Source organism: Giraffa tippelskirchi, chromosome 4 (genome assembly GCF_054371585.1).
Source record: "Giraffa tippelskirchi isolate mGirTip1 chromosome 4, T2T-mGirTip1v1.2.pri, whole genome shotgun sequence".
Classification (NCBI taxonomy): Eukaryota; Metazoa; Chordata; class Mammalia; order Artiodactyla; family Giraffidae; genus Giraffa; species Giraffa tippelskirchi.
In genome coordinates, this window is record NC_137278.1 from 29,420,929 (window position 1) to 29,440,698 (window position 19,770).

The 19,770-nt window shown below is 40.5% G+C and overlaps 1 long non-coding RNA gene across 1 annotated transcript; it reads right to left on the reverse strand.

Moving 5' to 3' along the window:
• Nucleotides 1-261: 261 nt before the first annotated feature.
• On the reverse strand, nucleotides 262-19,520 carry LOC145544530 (uncharacterized). Its single transcript, XR_014081467.1, has 7 exons — nucleotides 19,446-19,520; nucleotides 17,202-17,250; nucleotides 9,404-9,495; nucleotides 7,454-7,618; nucleotides 4,690-4,776; nucleotides 3,328-3,558; nucleotides 262-730 (listed from the first exon to the last, which is right to left on the reverse strand). It is a non-coding gene; the product is annotated as an uncharacterized LOC145544530 (long non-coding RNA).
• Nucleotides 19,521-19,770: the final 250 nt, after the last annotated feature.

Genomic DNA, 19,770 nt, shown 5'->3' on the forward strand with positions numbered 1-19,770 from the left:
CTGAGAAGGCACAGCAACACTTTTATGACATTCCTGCTCAAATATATTACATAACCTGAATCAAATCACAGTTTAGGAACATCCTGTAAATAACTGGGCTATGTTTTTCCCAAAAGTGCAAAATCATAAAAGATAGTATCCTTACTCTCAAATAATTCAGATAAAAAGATGATATTCATAGACACACAAATATTAGAGGAGAATGAGAAAATAAATGGACACAGCAGTCAGTAAATCTGAAAAGGGGGGTTGCAGAAGTTCCTGTACTACTCTTGTGACTTCTTTATAAGTTTTGTATAATTTTTAAATTATATCAAAATCAAAAGTTACACAATCAGCCACAATAACGAAACATTTAAGGGTGAATTTGTTGATGGTGTGTTCTCCCAGCTACTGCAATGAAGTCCATTTCTTAACTTTCCAAGGAGTCATAGTTTAAACAGACCACAAGGTCTTGAGCTCTGCTCTCATGCAGCTCTGTCTAGTCTTCAGGGAGTAGATCGAGGCTTTGTGGGGAGATGTCCACCAGAACATTTCAGGGCACAAATTGGTCTTTTAGTTAGTTTATAGAAAAGCTGGTATAACAAAGAGACCCAAAATCCAGAAGTTTCAGTAAAAGAGAATTTCATTTCTCTCCCATCCAACAGTCCAGGGAGTTAAAGTAACTCTGCCATCCTCAATCAGAAGCTTCCATTTCTGGGTTCAAAGGAGCAGCTTTGATGGCCACTTCCTAATCAGATGGGAGGGGGAAAGAAGGGGAGAAAAGGACAGTTTCATTATAAAACTCAGTTTGGAAGTTTGCCTACATCACTTCTATCATCATCACTGTCTTCATCAAAATTTAATCACAGGCCACAGCTAGACCATAGGAAGGCTGAGTAATCAAGCTGTCTCTGTAGATGTGGACATACTCCCAGCTAAAACTCAGAGTAGGGTAATGTTCTATTACTAAGAAGCAGAGAGTGAGAAGGGATCATGGTAGGTAATTTGATCCCCTGCCCAGGGAACAGAGACTGGGGGCTTCTACAGGACCAGGAGAATATCTCAGTCATGTTTCCAACAGGGGTATGAGTTTCAGGAGTAGGTAGGAAACTCATAGACGAAATTGGTCTCCTAAAATAGAGATTGTCCAGCTTGGTGTCCATTTGAGAAAAGTATTTGAGTAGCTGTTATATTTCCAGACTCAGGATGCTTTATTCTAGAGACAAAGACCAACATTTTTCTAGCCATAGAGAGAATTGTCTTGTCAAATTTATTTTCAGTTCAGTTCAGTCACTCAGTCGTGTCCGACTCTTTGCGACCTCATGAATTGCAGCACGCCAGGCCTCTCTGTCCATCACCAACTCCCGAAGTCTACCCAAACTCATGTCCATCGAGTTGGTGATGCCATCAAACCATCTCATCCTCTGTCGTCCCCTTCTCCTCCCACCCCCAATCCTACCCAGCATTAGGGTCTTTTCCAATGAGTCAACCCTTCGCATGAGGTGGCCAAAGTATTGGAGTTTCAGCTTCAACATCAGACCTTCCAATGAACACTCAGGATTGATCTCTTTTAGGATGGGTTGATTGGATCTCCTTGCAGTCCAAGGGACTCTCAAGAGTCTTCTCCAACACCACAGGTCAAAAGCATCAATTCTGCGGTGCTCAGCTTTCTTCACCGTCCAACTCTCACATCCATACATGACCACTGGAAAAACCATAGCCTTGACTAGACGGACCTTTGTTGGCAAAGTAATGTCTCTGCTTTTAAATAGGCTATCTAGGTTGGCCATAATCTTCCTTCCAAGGAGTAAGCGTCTTTTAATTTCATGGCTGCAATCACCATCTACAGTGATTTTGGAGCCCAAAAAAATAAAGTCTGACACTGTTTCCACTGTTTCCCCATCTATTTGCCATGAAGTGATGGGACCAGATGCCATGATCTTAGTTTTCTGAACGTTGAGCTTTAAGCCAACTTTTTCACTCTCCTCTTTCACCTTCATCAAGAGGCTCTTTAGTTCTTCTTCACTTTCTGCCATAAGGGTGGTGTCATCTGCATATCTGAGGTTATTGATATTTCTCCCGGCAATCTTGATACCAGCTTGTGTTTCTTCCAGCCCAGCATTTCTCATGATGTACTCTGCATATAAGTTAAATAAGCAGGGTGACAATATACAGCCTTGACGTACTCCTTTTCCTATTTGGAACCAGTCTGTTGTTCCATGTCCAGTTCTAACTGTTGCTTCCTGACCTGCATACAGGTTTCTCAAGAGACAGGTCAGATGGTCTGGCATTCCCATCTCTTTCAGAATTTTCCACAGTTTATTGTGATCCACACAGTCAAAGGCTTTGGCATAGTCAATAAAGTAGAAATAGATGTTTTTCTGGAACTCTCTTGCTTTTTCGATGATCCAGCGGATATTGGCAATTTGATCTCTGGTTCCTCTGCCTTTTCTAAAACCAGCTTGAACATCTGGAAGTTCACGGTTCACGTATTGCTGAAGCCTGGCTTGGAGAATTTTGAGCATTACTTTACTAGCATGTGAGATGAGTGCAATTGTGCAGTAGTTTGAGCATTCTTTGGCATTGCCTTTCTTTGGGACTGGAATGAAAACTGACCTCTTCCAGTCCTGTGGCCACTGCTGAGTTTTCCAAATTTGCTGGCATATTGAGTGCAGCACTTTCACAGCATCACCTTTGAGGATTTGAAATAGCTCAACTGGAATTCCATCACCTCCACTAGCTTTGTTCGTAGTGATGCTTTCTAAGGCCCACTTGACTTCACATTCCAGGATGTCTGGCTCTAGGTGAGTGATCACACCATCGTGATTATCTGTGTCATGAAGATCTTTTTTGTACAGTTCTTCTGTGTATTCTTGCCACCTCTTCTTAATATCTTCTGCTTCTGTTAGGTCCATTCCATTTCTGTCCTTTATCGAGCCCATCTTTGCATGAAATGTTCCTTTGGTATCTCTAATTTTCTTGAAGAGATCTCTAGTCTTTCCCATTCTGTTGTTTTCCTCTATTTCTTTGCATTGATTGCTGAGGAAGGCTTTCTTATCTCTCCTTGCTATTCTTTGGAACTCTGCATTCAGATGGGAATATCTTTCCTTTTCTCCTTTGCTTTTCACTTCTCTTCTCTTCCAAGCTATCTGTAAGGCCTCCTCAGACAGCCATTTTGCTTTTTTGCATTTCTTTTCCATGGGGATTTTCTTGATCCCTGTCTCCTGTACAATGTCACGAACCTCTGTCCATAGTTCATCAGGCACTCTGTCTATCAGGTCTAGACCCTTAAATCTATTTGTCACTTCCACAGTATACTCATAAGGGATTTGATCTAGGTCATACCTGAATGGTCTAGTGGTTTTCCCTACTTTCTTCAATTTAAGTCTGAATTTGGCAATAAACAGTTCATGATCCGAGCCACAGTCTGCTCCCGGTCTTGTTTTTGCTGACGGTATAGAGCTTCTCCATCTTTGGCTGCAAAGAATATAATCAATCTGATTTCGGTGTTGACCATCTGGTGATGTCCACGTGTAGAGTCTTCTCTTGTGTTGTTGGAATAGTGTTATTTTCATTCTGTGGACAAAATAAAATATTTTTATACAAAGTGGACTTCATCCATGCCCACATTCATATCCCCATGCACACGCGCACACACACACACACACACACACACACACACACACAGATACACTTGCAGACATGGTATATGAAGTTATTCTGGAGTGCTCCCTGAGTCCTCTCTTAGTGACTCCATTGATTAGGAATGTGAGGTATATTTACACTGTCGACTCTTACTTACATTTTATGGTCACTAAATGGCTGTTATAAAATAACAGGCAAATTATCCAACATTGCTTTTGAAGGGACCATGTCTTGGCTTGTCAAATTTATCAGTGGCTGAACTGCTTTAGGGGTGTCTGAAAAAATAACTTATCTCAGAACAGGCAAGCTAACACATCTGTATTCTAGTTGATTAAAGCTCTATTTAATTTTGGAGGGTTTTCCCTCAAAATAGCATTCAAAATGTCACTTCCTCTTCCCTCCTTTCCTCTCACATCTCTGTCGGATACAGATATGTACATGGGCAGACTGCAGTGTGCTCTGCTTTTTCTGTTCGGCTTCACTGTACCCCTAGGGAGGCAGAGAGGAAGTTAACAAAGGTGTAGGAGGATACCATCTGATTTATTAGAACAGCCAGTTTGCCATGTTAACCCCAAGTTCTGAAGATATGAGGACCACCAAGGAACATTAGGCATTTATCATCATCACAAAGCCTGAAGACAGGAACACGCATGCACCAGGAAACCACAGATCCTAAAACTCCCAAAGTGCCACAAAGAGGTCTTGAAATTCACCCTGGTTTCCCAAGAACCTCCCTCCTGGCCCTGCCTGTGCCCCAGATCTGGAGGAACTGACCCCTCCTCCCTGCTGGTGACTCATCCAGATGCCCAGCTAGGATCTCCTTGGCTCCCATTACAGCCTCTTCAGCCATCCCTTCCACACTTTCTTGGTCACAGCTCCAGACCAAAGACTCTCAGAAAGGCTGCCAACCTTGGCTCATTGGCAAACCTCTCAATACCAAGAGCAGGGGCATTCTCAGACTTTATTGCAACTCCACTGATTTAATAACCCACAGTCACTCTGCTTTTCAATCCCCCATCCCCAACCAGGGACTGTCACTGAAAGCAATATCCAGGGACTTGCCTGATGGTCCATTGGTTAAGACCTCGCCTTCCAACGCAGGGATGTGGGTTCGATTCCTGATCGGGGAGCTAAGATCCCACATTCCTCCTGGCCAAAGCAACAAGACATAAAAAAAGAAACAATATTGTGACAAGTACAATAAAGACTTTAAAAAATGGTCCCACATCAAAAATAAATAGATAAATAAAAATAAATATAAAAAGAAAATAGTATCCACATTGAGAGGGTCTCATCTAAATGTCATAGATAGCTCAACTTGATGACTACAGTGTACATTTGAGTATGAGTTCCTAGGTTTGCGTCTTATCTCTGTTGCTTATAAACTTTGACCCAGGCAAGGGACACCTCTCTCTGCTGCAGTTTCCATACAGTTTCCATCAGTGTCGACCTGATCGATACTACTACCTACATCACAGGATAAAGTGAGTTAATACATGTAAATCACTTAGAAACATGCCTGACATAATGAAGGCTCAATAAACATTAGATATTCCCATCACTATTATTGTTACTATTATAGAATCTGACAATTACAAGATCATTACTGGCCTTGTCCAAAGTAATTTCAGTAAACCAACGAAGATACATAAACCAGTGTGATGGGGAAAGATGAGTGAATGGGGTGGAGAGAAAGTGGAAACATAGGATTTTTGTCAAGAGAAGGAGAAGAGATATGAGGATATGAGGTGGCAACTAAGAAAGATCGTAAGGTCAATAAAAAATCAATTCATCCTTTAACTATAAAATACCTTGGCAGAAAAATTGTTATAAAGCTTTGGTAATTCTGATAAATTGGTACAAATTACAGTCAATCTATTAACAATAGTGAAACAAGCAAAGTACTTAAAGGTTTACCAAGTATTCTATGTTTATCTCACTTGGTTCTTGAGTCTGAGAATACAGAGGCCACCCATGACCCCATTTTATACAAGAAGATTCAAGTCTCAGGTGAAATACCTTGTCCCAAGCCACACATCCATTCTGGCCACCCTTGTCTCTCATCTCTAAATTCTTAATATTTTAGAAATGCTATTTATTATCCCTATTCTCATGAAGCCCAGAGAATCTCTATTAATGAGACCAAGTATATTTTCTTAGCTCAAAATTAGAGAACTGCTATAAACTGCTGAGAGCCTGCTTGCTCAAGCTTCTCACTCAGGATAAGCCTTATAACAGAATCTTCTGCATTATTCCTTTTGGTCAACCAGGGGTCACTTGAGCAAGTGTACGTGCTGACACTCGGACACCTGTCCAGAACCCCAAACATCTTCCTCTTCTACTGATCTCCTTCCTTAACACAGGGCCACCAACATACACATGCACACACATACTCACACACACACACACACACGCCTGAGCCGAGGGTGAAAGTCCCTCCTTTAACTCCAAAACACTAACCACCAGGGCCCTCACTCAGGACTAAATTGCCACCACTGGTAAGTTGTTACTCTGCACACATATCTCATCACTCGTATATTTTGAGTTGAGGATAGTCCCACCTCTTTACAGTCCTCAACAGGCCTTGCACCTGCCGTGGGATGTTTTGCTCCCTCCTGCTGGTTCCTCTGCTGGTTTGCATAAAGCCCCAGTGACTTAATAGTGCATGTTCTCTTTATGTGTGTATGCTCAGTCATGTCTGACTCCTTGTGACCCCATGAGCTGTAGCCTACCAGGTTCCTCTGTCCATGGGATTTCCCAGGCAAAAATTCTGGATGGGTTGCTATTTCCTACTCCAGAGGATCTCCCAGACCCAGGATCAAACTCAGATCTCCTGTATTGGCAGGCAGATTCTTTACCATTAGGTCCACCTGGGAAACCTGTGTTCTTTTGGGTGTTGCTTTTCCTTGAAACTCCCTGGGGTCTCACTGTCTAAATGGAAGAGGTTCTGTGCTGATAGACAACACTGACCAAGATAAACTTGGCAGTGACCGGTGTTTGCAAGGTCACTCTGGGGACCAATCTGGCTGAGCACAGCAGGGGATGCCAGCTGCCCTAGACGCCCTCCCATTTCCAAACGGGGCCTGACACTTGCTCACCCAGGACTCCGGCTCATCAATCGTGGCACATCACAGAGCACTTCATGCCCCATACTCTTTCTCCATCCATGACAGAGCTGCTGTTTCAAAGTTCTCCTTGGATAGTTAAAGCATTTCAAACATTTTGTTGCAAAGAGGTTTGGCCCTTTATTTTACATTCCTCTAGTCACAAGCAGCAGCTTTCAGACTGCTTTTAAACACAGTGGGGAGTGGGAAGGTTTGTAAAATATGGAGCTTACATTAAACAAATCCTGTAAATGTAATTTCCTTTATTAGGAAAGGGGAAGATGTCACAGGGGTAAGAAGGCAGATGTAGCAGTCACCTATGCTTCTGTAACAAAGAATGACAAATGTAGCAAATTAAAAAAAATGCAAACCAGGGACTTCCCTGGTGATCCAGTGGTTACAAGTTCACCTTCCAATGCAGGGAGTGTGGGTTCAATCCCTGGTCAGGGAGCTAAGATCACACATGCCTCACGGCCAAGGAACCAAAATATAAAACAGAGGCAATACTGTAATAAATTCAATAAAGACTTTAAAAAGGATCCACATCAAAAAAAAAAAAAAAAAACTTTAAAAGAACCACACAAATTTATTATCTTACAGTTTGGAGGTCAGAAGTCTGAAGCATGTCTCTCAAGGCTAAAATCAAGGTGGAGGCAGGACTGCATTCCTTTATGGGGAGAATTCCTTTTTCTTGCCTTTCCCAGCTTCTAGAGGGTACTCACAGTTCTTCACTTATGGTCCTTTCCATCCTCAGAGCTGACAATGGCAGGTTGAATCCTTCTGATTGGATTATTCTGAGCTTCTCTAGGTTCACAACTCCTTTCAACTCACTCTCTCCCATTTTTAAGGACTCTTCTGGTTGCATCAGGCCCACCAGGATAATCTTCCTATTTTTAAGATACAGTGATGAGCAACATTAATTTCATCTGCAACCTTAATTTCCCTTTGTAACCTAATATATTCACAAGTTCTAAGGATTAGGATACGGACATTTATAGGGGAGGGGAGGCATTAGTAAACCCGCCACAACAGATATCACTGGAGCTATGCTCAGCTTACAGTTTAGTGATGCTGGTATTGAACTCTGAAATTTGGAAGACAATTTCAGGGTAATCTGAACCATCCCCACAACCTGCCAGCCTCCCATATCCAAAATGAATCTGCCAAGGTGCTAGCCACATACAGGCTAATTAAGACTCAGGTCCCTGGGATGTGAGCAGTGTCCTCTGTGATGCAGAGTTCTGATGACTCATCTTTGTAGAATTCATGGAAGTGCAAGCTCTCTGAGCTGCTCTCCCTTAACCAACTGTTTAATAAATCCCCTCCATGTCTTTGGTGAATCATACTGACTGATGACACAGCCTACTGAAGCTCTCTGCTAGTTGGCTAATTTCTGATATATGTTAACACTGTCACTTCCAACAATTGAGTGGGATGTGCAGCCATGTCAGCTGTGATTGTGCCCCAACCATTCATGCCTGTATGTATGCTCTTGTAATGATGTAGTTTAATTAAGTGTCACATAAACCAATGGAAGACAAACATGGAAAGAGAGTTTTTTTTTTTTTATGTACACCAAGTAGAATGCCTTATAAAGACTGGATAAAGAGGAGCCATTTCAAAAAAAGAATAGACAGGCAATTAGATGGTAAAACAACTGTAAGAGAGAGGAAATATAATCACAAAAATCAAGGATTTTGCCAAAAAGCAGAAGTGGAGTCAAAAGTGAGAATTAGCTACAGTCTTATAAGAAGAAGGCAGACGTGGAACATGGTGGAAACAAGGCGGGGGAAATCCTTGCTGATTAAAAAAGCACTGTTAAGTGAAGCAGACCTCACTGGTACCGGCTGAAGTGTGGGTGAGTTAGGGGAAGCACACTGACTGAAACCGCCCACCCTGGCCAGGCATCATAGTAACCACGTGCATGAGTTCTTTTACAACAGGAGGTCCTGGTAAGGAACATGGAACTAATAAGCCACCACCAACCAGAAGAGTTTGGGAAAGGTAAAAAGGAGACTCCACACGTCCAACCACCTCTCAGAATCCTTCTTGCTGGCATCCGTCTTGGCTGAGCAATGTGTGCGCCACCAGGAAGGACTCTGTGTCAGAGTGATTGGCCAAAGACAACCCAGAAACTAATCCCATCATCATAAAATACCCGAGACTGCAAGTCACGTGGCAGAGTAGCTCTCCTGGGTTCCCTTACCCTACTGGTCTCTGCTCAGGCACCCTTTGCAATTAAATCTCTTGTTTGGTCAGCCTCTGTGTCTCCTCGGACAATTCATTTCCGAGTGTTAGACAGTAACCTAATCTCGGTTCCTGGAAGAGGTCCCCCTTCCTGCAATAGGTGGGTTAGGTCTGACTAATGTGAACGTCCTGTGTCATCCACCTGAGGAAGGATTTGAGGATGGTTTGAGAAGTGTTGTACAGATATGAGGATTACTTATATAAGGGTGAGGAGGACAGCAGCTTCTTCATTACAACAGTTGCTGTTTCCCCAAATCCTCCCTGCCTTTCTGCCCAGAACTAGTAGGAGTATAGGAAAACCATTCTGTCTGAAAAAAATCTGTCAACCTGTGTGTGATCCCAGGCTGACAGATCAAGCCATTGAAACAATGCTTCTCTGATAAACTACTTCCAGCAAGTCCCAGCCCTTTGCTTGGTGACCTTACCCTTTGGAAGACAGTTATTAATTGGGGGAATATTGAAGTGCATCTGATGACAGATCTTCTGACCTCATCCTCTGTCTTGCTCTTGAGCACATCTAAAGAAGAGGATAAACAATTTCTTTAGTCACCATCTTAAAGCCTCCATGGGCCTTGTTCTTATACATGCAAATCTGGGTCTTAAATGGATTCAAGACAGTGGAAGGAGACAATCCAGGAGCCCTGGCTACACATTTCTTCTGCCTTTCCTTTTCTGTGGGTTTTCTACCAGTTAGAATGCAGAGTCTGCTTTCGGTGACACTAGGGTCCATGGCTGCTCTAAAAGGAAGAGTTGAGTCATGGAATGAGCAAGAAACCTGATACATGTATGCACATGCCACACAAAACATATGGAATCTAGGTTCCTAACCCTTGGTCACACTTAGCCCTCAAGGAGCAAGACAATGTAATTGTATGTAGATGGGTCAAGTAGCAGATATTTATGGTAACGACGACCCTATACGCGAGACAGCAAAAGAGACACAGATAAAAAGAACAGACTTTTGGACTCTGTGGGAGAAGGCAAGGGTGGGATGATTTGAGAGAATAGCTTTGAAACATGCATATTACCATATGTGAAATAGACGGCCAGTCCAAGTTCAATGCATGAAACAGGGCACTCAAAGCCGGTGTACTGGGACAACCCAGACGAATGGGATGGGGAGGGTGGTGGGAGGGGGATTCGGGATGGGGGACACATGCATACCCATGGCTGATTCATGTCAATGTATGGCAAAAACCATCACAATATTATAACGTAATTAGCCACCAAATAAAATAAATAAAATTTTTTAAAAAGAAACAGATATTTAATATAGTTTCAAAACAAGAAAATAAACCAAGAGGCAAAACTAAAATAAGGTAATTGGAGATTGAAGGGAAAAGGAAGTTGTGTGACAAAAATATACCATATACTAAGCAAATCAACAAATAGTATTTTAAGATGATAAATAATACTTGAATTATTAATACTATTAGAAGTATTAAAAAATGAAACAGTTAAAAGAAGGTGTGGGACAGGGAAAGAATTGTTTCTTTCCATTGGATACTACGTTGGATACCTTGCAGAAAGTGAAGAAGAACTAAAGAGCCTCTTGATGAAAGTGAAAGAGAAGAGTGAAAAAGTTGGCTTTAAACTCAACATTCAGAAAACTAAGATCATGGCATCCAGTCCCATCACTTCATGACAAATAGATGAGGAAACAATGGAAACAGTGACAGACTATTTTGGGGGGCTCCAAAATCACTGCAGATGGTGACTGCAGCCATGAAATTCAAAGATGCTTGCTCCTTGGAAGAAAAGCTATGACCAACCTAGACAGCATATTAAAAAGCAGACACATTACTTTGCCAACAAAGGTCCATCTAGTCAAAGCTATGGTTTTTCCAGTAGTCATGTATGGATGTGAGAGTTGGACTATAAAGAAAGCTGAATGCTGAAGAATTGATGTTTTTGAACTGTGGTGTTGGAGAAGACTCTTGAGAGTCCCTTGGACTGCAAGGAGATCCAACCAGTCAATCCTATAGTACATGAGCCCTGAATAGTCATTGGAAGGACTGATGCTGAACCTGAAACTTCAATACTTTGGCCATTTGATGCAAAGAACTGACTCATTGGAAAAGACCCTGATGCTGGGAAAGATTGAAGGCGGGAGGAGAAGGGGATGAGATGGTTGGATAGCATCACCAACTCAATGGACATAAGTTTGAGTAGGCTCTGGGAGTTGGTGATGGACAGGAAAGCCTGGTGTGCTTCAGTCCATGGGGTCACAAAGAGATGGACACAACTAAGCAACTGAACTGAACTGAATTGATTGGATACTCTCTCGTACTGTTTGAATATGTATGTAAATAGTAAAAGATCTAGAAAAATGTACCATTAAACTTTTTAAAATGTGTTCATTTAGAGAAGTAGAAAGTGAGAAGAGAATCCATTTACTTTTCAACCTCTGCTGCTGCTGCTAAGTCATGTCCGACTCTGTGCGACCCCATAGACGGCAGCTCACCAGGCTCCCCCGTCCCTAGGATTCCCCAGGCAAGAACAATGGAGTGGGTTGCCATTTCCTTCTCCAATGCACGGAAGTGGAAAGTGAAAGTGAAGTCTCTCAGTCATGTCCGACTCTTAGCAACCCCATCGACTGCAGCCCACCAGTCTCCTCTGTCCATGAGATTTTCCAGGCAAGAGTACTGGAGTGGGGTGCCATTGCCTTCTCTGACTTTTCAACCTTGTGTTTGTATTATTCCCAATGAATATGCATTCCCATTGAAATCTGAAACTTGACAGTGAGTGATTATATATTTGTAAACTGGGATATTATGAAACTATTTAAAATATCATTGTTGTGGAAGACACATGGCAAGGAAAATTGTTCATAATATATGACCAATCTGTTAAGAGTCTTAAATGCTATTCCCATGTGACCAAAATGATCTGACCACATTCAGAGCTTGTTTGATTTAGAGCTTAAAATATGTTTTAGATTGCTTGTTCTGTCAGCTATAAAAATTTCAACAACTTGCTAGCAATAATTAAGATAATAAAAGTACAAAAATTACAGCAAAATATTCATGGTGTCTATTCCCTAGAGATAACATTCTAGTGTAGAGTCTTTTGGATTTTTTTCTATGAATTTAGATATTTCTACTCTGTAGATATATACCTATAGACACATACACACATATGATTTCATTAAACAAAATGGGATAACTCCTACTGTTCTACTAAAGTAATACAGAAGGTTAAAAAAATAAGTGTATCATTAATGAATAGCCCCATGTTAAATTAGTAATATGTTTGTTCTTTCACAAATAAATTTTCTCTGGAACAAAAAAAACATGTGTATCATTCTTACACAAGGGCCTCATTAGTTTTTTTCTGTATCCTTCTACATTTATAGTATGAACTGCTACAATGAGGATAGTGTTTAAAATATTATCAAAATTATAAAGACTTCTGAATTTAAAATGAGTTCAAAGACAATTAGCTTAAAAAGCCCAAAAGGCTTTATTGAGTTAACAGTACATTTAAAAAATGAAATTAATTTTAAAGCATTGATTTTTTTCTAAAAGAGGGAGACATTTAAATTGTTTTTTAATTCAGTGTTTCAACTCAAGAAATTGAAATTAACTCAATTTAGCTTTTCTATAGCGTTTGCAAATAGGTCTTAGTATTCATATGGTCTAAATATCACTGCATGCCAACTTCTGGTAATTTGCTGTTTCCCAGAAAGCTGGATTCAGCAGTCAGCAGGCTTGCCTTGAACAGCACTGCTTGGAAAATGGAGCTGGGGGAAGCACCATTTAGTTCTAGAGGCTGTCAGAGTATCATTAAATGCGATGGTTCTATGCATGCAGTCTATAAAACAACGGCATTGAAGTTTTAGGCTAACCCTTGTGCTAGGGAAATCTAGTTTGGGAAAAGCTTCATTCACCAACTGTTGTCATTCTCTGGAAAGCTGCCCCCCTGACCTTCATATCTGCTACCTTTTTCTTATTGCTTCCTCTTCAAACCGTACTACATGTCTGTAATCCCTGTGAGGAAGGCAAAAGGAAAGACTGCCTTCATTGAAAACTGGAGTAAGAAGGCACTCCTTGAATCCAGTGCCCTCTCTGGCACACCAACACATCATGGTCTTATATGACAAGAGGAAGGGCCACACGCCTAAATGAGGCCACAGAGTGGGGAACTCAGGCTTCAGACTGGGTAGTGTGATTCATGGAAGAATTTATTAAACCTCCCTTATGTGTAAGGTAATGCACTGGGAGCACATCCATCAGCAAATCAGATTTTTGTGTCCTAAACCTAGGGGCCCTCTAGGAAATAATTAGATGAACTTGGGTAAATGATCTAACCTTAATGTGACCCAGTTTCCTAAATGTAAAATGGGGACAATAAATAATATGTCTGTAAATTAGCTTTTAAGCACTTTCTTGCCCCAATTTTGAGGACCTGACTAGAGGCCAGTCAGTTCCCCTTCTTGAGTAGCCAAATAAGTCCACACTCCCAACCACCTCCCTTATCAAACTCTCATACTTCAGGCCTCTATAAACCCATCTCAATCCTAGGGCCAAGTAACAGAATTCTTGACAGCCCTTATGGGACAGAGTCTACTAAGATTCTCCAAGTTAGCCAGTTCTGAGTCCGTTGGCCCTGCCTTGCTCTTTCCTTCCCGCAGAAATCCCAGTGAAGGTGCTTACCCACAGTGTTCTTCCCTTTGCTTCATTATCAACCCTGATGCTTCCCCTAGTGGCCCTGCATGGCATGTTGCATTTTCTCCAGGGAACTGTGAGAATAACAAAACTGTATCTTTCTGTTTTCTTGCTCTTGATCTGTGTTTGGCCTCACAATATCTATCAAGTTAAAATGACCTGCCCTGTACCACACACAGATTGATTTGGAGACATATTAAGATATGGATATGAAAGCCCTTCGAACAGTTTGGAGGGATTACAGACATGCGATATGGTCAGAAGCATCCTGTTCAGTATCGGAGAGAAGCGAAATACCAGGTGACAGACCCACACTGTGCTAGACATCACTGCATGCGTGCTCAGTCACTCAGTCACATCCAGCTCTTTGTGACCCCATGGACTGTAGCCTGTCAGGATGATAGTCTACAATAATATATTTGCAATACATACATCTGAAAAATGACTTCTATCTAGAATGTACACTGTAACTCCTATAACTCAACAATGTGCAGACACAACCCTGGAGGGGGTCAAGGAAACCCACTCCAGTATTCTTGCCTGGAGAATCCCTTGGACAGAGGAGCCTGGTGGGCTACAGTCCATGAGGACTCAAACAGTAGGACATGACTGCAGCAACTTAGCACACATGAAAAGTGAAAGTGAAAGCTAGTCACTCAGTCGTGTCTGACTCTGTATGAAGCTATGGACTACAGCCCACCAGGCTCCTCTATTCATGGAATTCTCCAGGCAAAAATACTGGAGTGGATTGCCATTCCCTTCTCCAGGGGATCTTCCTGACCCAGAGGTCAAACTTGGGTCTCCTGCATTGCAGGCACATTTTTTACCATCTGAGCCACCAGGGAAGCCTTAGCACACATGCTAAGACACAGTCCAGTTTTCCAAGTGGATAGAATATTTAAAATGAAATATCAAAAAAGTTATATAAGCTCCTGAAAATATGCTTCAATAAATATCATCAGGAAATGCAAATAAAAATGACTGCACACACTGGGATGGCCAATATTTAAAAAAACTGGCAATACTAAAAGTTGGTCAGATTAGAGAGAAACTGGAGCTCCACACAGGAGTGTATGAGAGTTGCTGGTAAGAATATGCCACTTTGCCAAATAGTTGATTAGTTTCCTATAAGTTAGACATACCTTTATCATATTAACCAGCAATCCTACTTTGAAATATTTACTCAAGAGAAATCAAAGCACCTATAACAAAAATATATATTGAAAATATTTGCAATAGGTTTATTCATAATAGCCCCAGGAAAAAACCCACCTCAATATCCACCAACAGGAGAATAGATAAATTGTGTTCATGTATATACAATATATACCACCCTCCTATACAAAGAACCATGTATGATGGACACATGCATCAAAAAAGGTGTGTCTTGATGAATGGATAAAGAAGATGTTTTATATATATATATATGATAGATAGCTAGGAATGTTACTCAGCCATAAAAAGAATAGAATGCTGCCAATTGTAGCAACATAGAAGGACCTAGAGAATATTCTGCTTAATGAAATAAATCAGACAGGGAAAGACAAATACTGTATGCTATCACTTATATGTGGAATCTAAAAAAAAAATACAAATACAAATGAATGTATGCAAAACAGAAGCAGACACAGATATAGATTACAAACCTGTGATTACCAAAGGGGCGAGAGAAAGGGGGAGGGACAAATTAGGATTATGGAATTAAAAGATATAATGCAAACTACCATGTATATAATAGATAAGCAAAAAGAGTTCATTGTATAGCATGGGGAATTACAGCCATTATCTTGTAGTAACTTATAATGGAGTATAAAATGCAAAAATATTGAATCACTATGCTGCACACTTGAAACTAATATAATATTAAAAATCAACTATACTTCACTTTTTAATAGGTAGAGTCTCAAAAATATTATTCTGAGAAGAAAAAAAGGAGCACAAAGAGTATTGTATGATTTCATTATATGAAGTTCTTAACACGCAAATCTACTCTACAGTCACATAAAGAAGATGACTTGTCATGAGCTAAATATGTAGTTATAGGGATGGACTATATACAGATTGGAAGGAACTTTCTGGAATGATGGAAATTGCTATCTTTGTTCCAGATTGGGAAAGGAGTATGTCAAAGTTGTACATTGTTACCCTGCTTATTAACTTATATGCAGAGTACATCATGCAAAATGCTAGGTTGGATGAAGCACAAGCTGGAATCAAGATTGCCAGGAGAAATATCAATAACCTCAAATATGCAAATAATACCACCCTTATGGCTGAAAGCCAAAAAGAACTAAACAGCCTCTTGATGAAAGTGAAAGAAGAGAATGAAAAAGCTGGCGTAAAACTCAACATTCAAAAACAAAGATCATGGCATCTGGTCCCAATGCTTCATGGCAAATAGATGGGAAACAATGGAAACAGTGACAGACTTTATTTTCGGGGGCTCCAAAATCACTGCAGATGGTGATTGCAGCCATAAAATGAAAAGACACTTGCTCCTTAAAAGAACAGCTATGACAAACCTAGACAGCACGTTAAAAAGCAGAGACCTTACTTTGCTGACAAAGGTCTGTATAGTCCAAGCTATGGTTTTTCCATTAGTCATGTATGGATGTGAGAGTTGGACCATAAAGAAGGCTGAGTGCCAAAGAACTGATGCTTTTGAACTGTGGTGTTGGAGAAAACTCTTGAGAGTCCCTTGGACTGCAAGGAGATCCAACCAGTCAATCTTAAATGAAATCAGTCCTGAATATTCACTGGAAGGACTGATGCAGAAGCTGAAACTCCAATACTTTGGCCACTTGATGCGAAGAACTGACTCATTTGAAAAGACCCTGATGCTGGGAAAGATTGAAGGCAGGAGGAGAAGGGGATGACAGAGGATGAGATGGTTGGATGGCATCACCGACTCGAGGGACATGAGTTTGAGCAAGCTCCAGGAGCTGGTGATGGACAGGGAAGCCTGGCGTGCTGCAGTCCATGGGGTTGCAAAGAGTTAGACACAACAGAGCAACTAAACAACAACAACTGTTTTTGTGGTTACAGGGTGTGCATATTAACCCAAACTCAATAAATTGTACAGTTATAATGGGTTCATTTAAGCGTATGTCAATTACATCTCAATAAAGTTTGTTTAATTTTTTAAGAAGGTAAATCAGTGAAAGGTCAAGAAGATTTGGCAGTACGAAAACAAGCAGGACCCGAAACGCGTTTTAAATTTCTATTTCATGGTAGAAATACAGAGATAAAAGGATTCTAATCATGTTCAGATGCCTGTATCCATCTCTGAGTACTATGTGTATAGAACGAAGTTAGTGTGTATGCCCTAGCCATCGCTTTAAAAGAATCATCTGAAATAGGAATTTCAAAGACATCTATGAAACAAAAGCTTGAGCATCTTCTTTTACCTAATCAACACAGACTTTCTGGAAGCAACAAAGAACTTGAAGAAGTTCTTTCACTGGCACCACCCAACTCCTTCAATAAAAAACAAACAGAAGAAATCAAAAGATGAGAATAGAGAGGTTTGTGTTTGAGACCCAGCTTTTCTACTTACCAGCCTTGTGATTTTGGCAAGGTACTTAATGCAGACTTGCTTTTCTTATCTGTTAAATGAGGACAGAAAATATAACTCACAAATTCTTCGTAAATATTAATAGAATACTATATGGAAATGCTTAGCAAGGCTTGAAATATAATACACTTTCAGTAAATAATGGCTAGGGAAAAAAAAAAGGTAGCTCTTGTTACACGAAGTTTTTGTCATATATTCCTTTTTATTTTTTATCAGCATATGTTCCCCAGAATTCTTGGGGCTTCAATAGCCTTTAAAGCACCAAAAATTCCACAGTTAGAATATATTCAAATTCCTTAGGAATAAGATAATATGTAAATGTTTTATATATTGTGTTATCATTTTTCTGTTTATTGTTTGTTTCTTCTATAGGAAAATTTATGGAAATGCAAAAGGAATGTACAGATGACTAATTTCAGAAACTTAGGGAAATCAGAGGGGACAAATATGGCAGTTAAAATGTAGTCTGAATTTATTCTGCAAAGCATGGAAGGAAATGATGTCATCACTTGGAGTGTGGGAAAGTAGGAAATTCTTATCTGACATGTGAATGAGGAGACATCTCAAAGTCATAAATGTCATGGCTGACTATCCTCAATGCTTAAATCTTACCCATCTTTCAGGCTTATTCAACTATTTATTTACAATTTCTAAATTATTGAAATCTGTTCAACTGTTTTCAGGCAACAAACAGATGGAGTTTAGGATTGGTGAATTCAAATCATCAGGCTCACAGAGAGAATGGACTCAGTCTAAGAACAGACTGCATTGTTGAAGATAAAATGAAAAGGTAACCTTTACACACCAGCATTTAACTGCTGGGAAGTTCCAAACACTGATGAAAACAGTTGGCTGTCCATCTGGAAGAGATACTTAAAATTAAGTTAAACACAGAGTGCTGTTTTAAGGTAACAATTGCTTCCTATAGATTCCCATTCTATTAAAGCCTCAAAGTCATAAAATATAACCTTGGAATCTGTTAAAGTATAAACCAAGGTATATTAAAATGTTTTCGAGCAAGTAATGCCAAACCAGAAGTTATTCACCTAAAGCACAGATTTTTATGGAGTAAAGGCAGAAGCAAAGTAAAGAAATCATTGATTGGCTTGAGTTTAAATTCTAGTTGGATGTTTGCAATTGGTTGCCCTTAGGGTTCAATTTTGCAACCTTGAGTCATGCTGACCTAAGGTTAGATTTGGGTTGGCTTACATAGGTCACCATGACTTTACAGCAATATTGGTCTAATGATCTCCTTGTTTAATTAACTTAAATGTTAGAGGGCATCACCAACTCAATGGACATGAGTCTGTGCACACTCCAGGAGATAGTAAGAGACAGGGGAGCCTGACGTGCTACAGTTCTTGGGATTGAGAAGAGTTAGACACAACTTAGCAACTGAACAACAACAACAAAAATCTCAACGCTGGGATATCATCAGGAACTCTAAAAGTTACCATTGAATTACTTTAGTTTTCTATGTTTATTTATTTGGCTGTGCCACGTCTTTTCATCTTCATTGCGGTAGGTAGGATTGGTAGAGGAATCTTTAGTTGCAGCAATACGGGATCCAGTTCTCTAATGAGGGAACCAACCCGGGCCCCTTGCACTGGAAGCACAGAGTCCAAGCCACTGGATCACCAGGGAGGTGTCTGAATCACTTTAAAATTGGGAAAGGTTGAAGGTAGTAACTAATGTCAGTAATTTACAATGAATTCAAACTCTGAAAATGCCAGATGTTAGGTTATAAGATATATATGATTGTATTTAAAAAATTTTTCTATTCACACAGTGATTCAAGGATTTTAATAAAGTGCTATTTTAATCAATAGCAAGATGCCTGACCAAAGCTATTAGCCTCAGCATTAGAAGGCTAAAAGGTAATGCTGTCCCAACTGTATCATAGCTACCGAGATAGTATGGCAGCAATTAGCCTGGAAATACGGTTAAATTACTTAAGTGTTACCCAGAATAAATCAGAGAGCAGATACACCACTTTTCAGAATTAAAATCACAGTGGACCCACACAGCAGGTCTACAGATAGTTGGTAAGTTCCTTGGGGAATCTCGTTCTGACCCCAGCTATGCAAGTTCATAATCCTGGCCACAGGCTTACATGTCATTGGAGCAGCATCACAGTAGTCTACTCTCTTGCCCGACTATAAGGCTCCCCTGTGTATTCATTAGTTGCTACTAACTTTATGAAAGGTGAGACAGACACAGACTCACCAAGACATCTATGGACTCCTCCACAGGTCACAGCCTCCCTTGCCATTGGGTAGAAGCCATGAAACGGGTTCTGAATAATGGAAAAGAGTGGCAGTGATAAACCTTTTGGTGGTCTCACTATTAAAAACATTTCATCATGGGATCCAGTCCTTTCTTCCCCTTCTATGGCAATGCAAGAAGTCACAGAAGCAGCCCAGGACTCAGAACTCACTGTGTGGTATACAGACACAGGAGAAAAGCCCAAGACACAATAGGCCTTACCTCAGGACGATATGAACATCCTCTTTTCTGCTACTGTTATTAAGCCAGTGGGATTCCTGGGTTT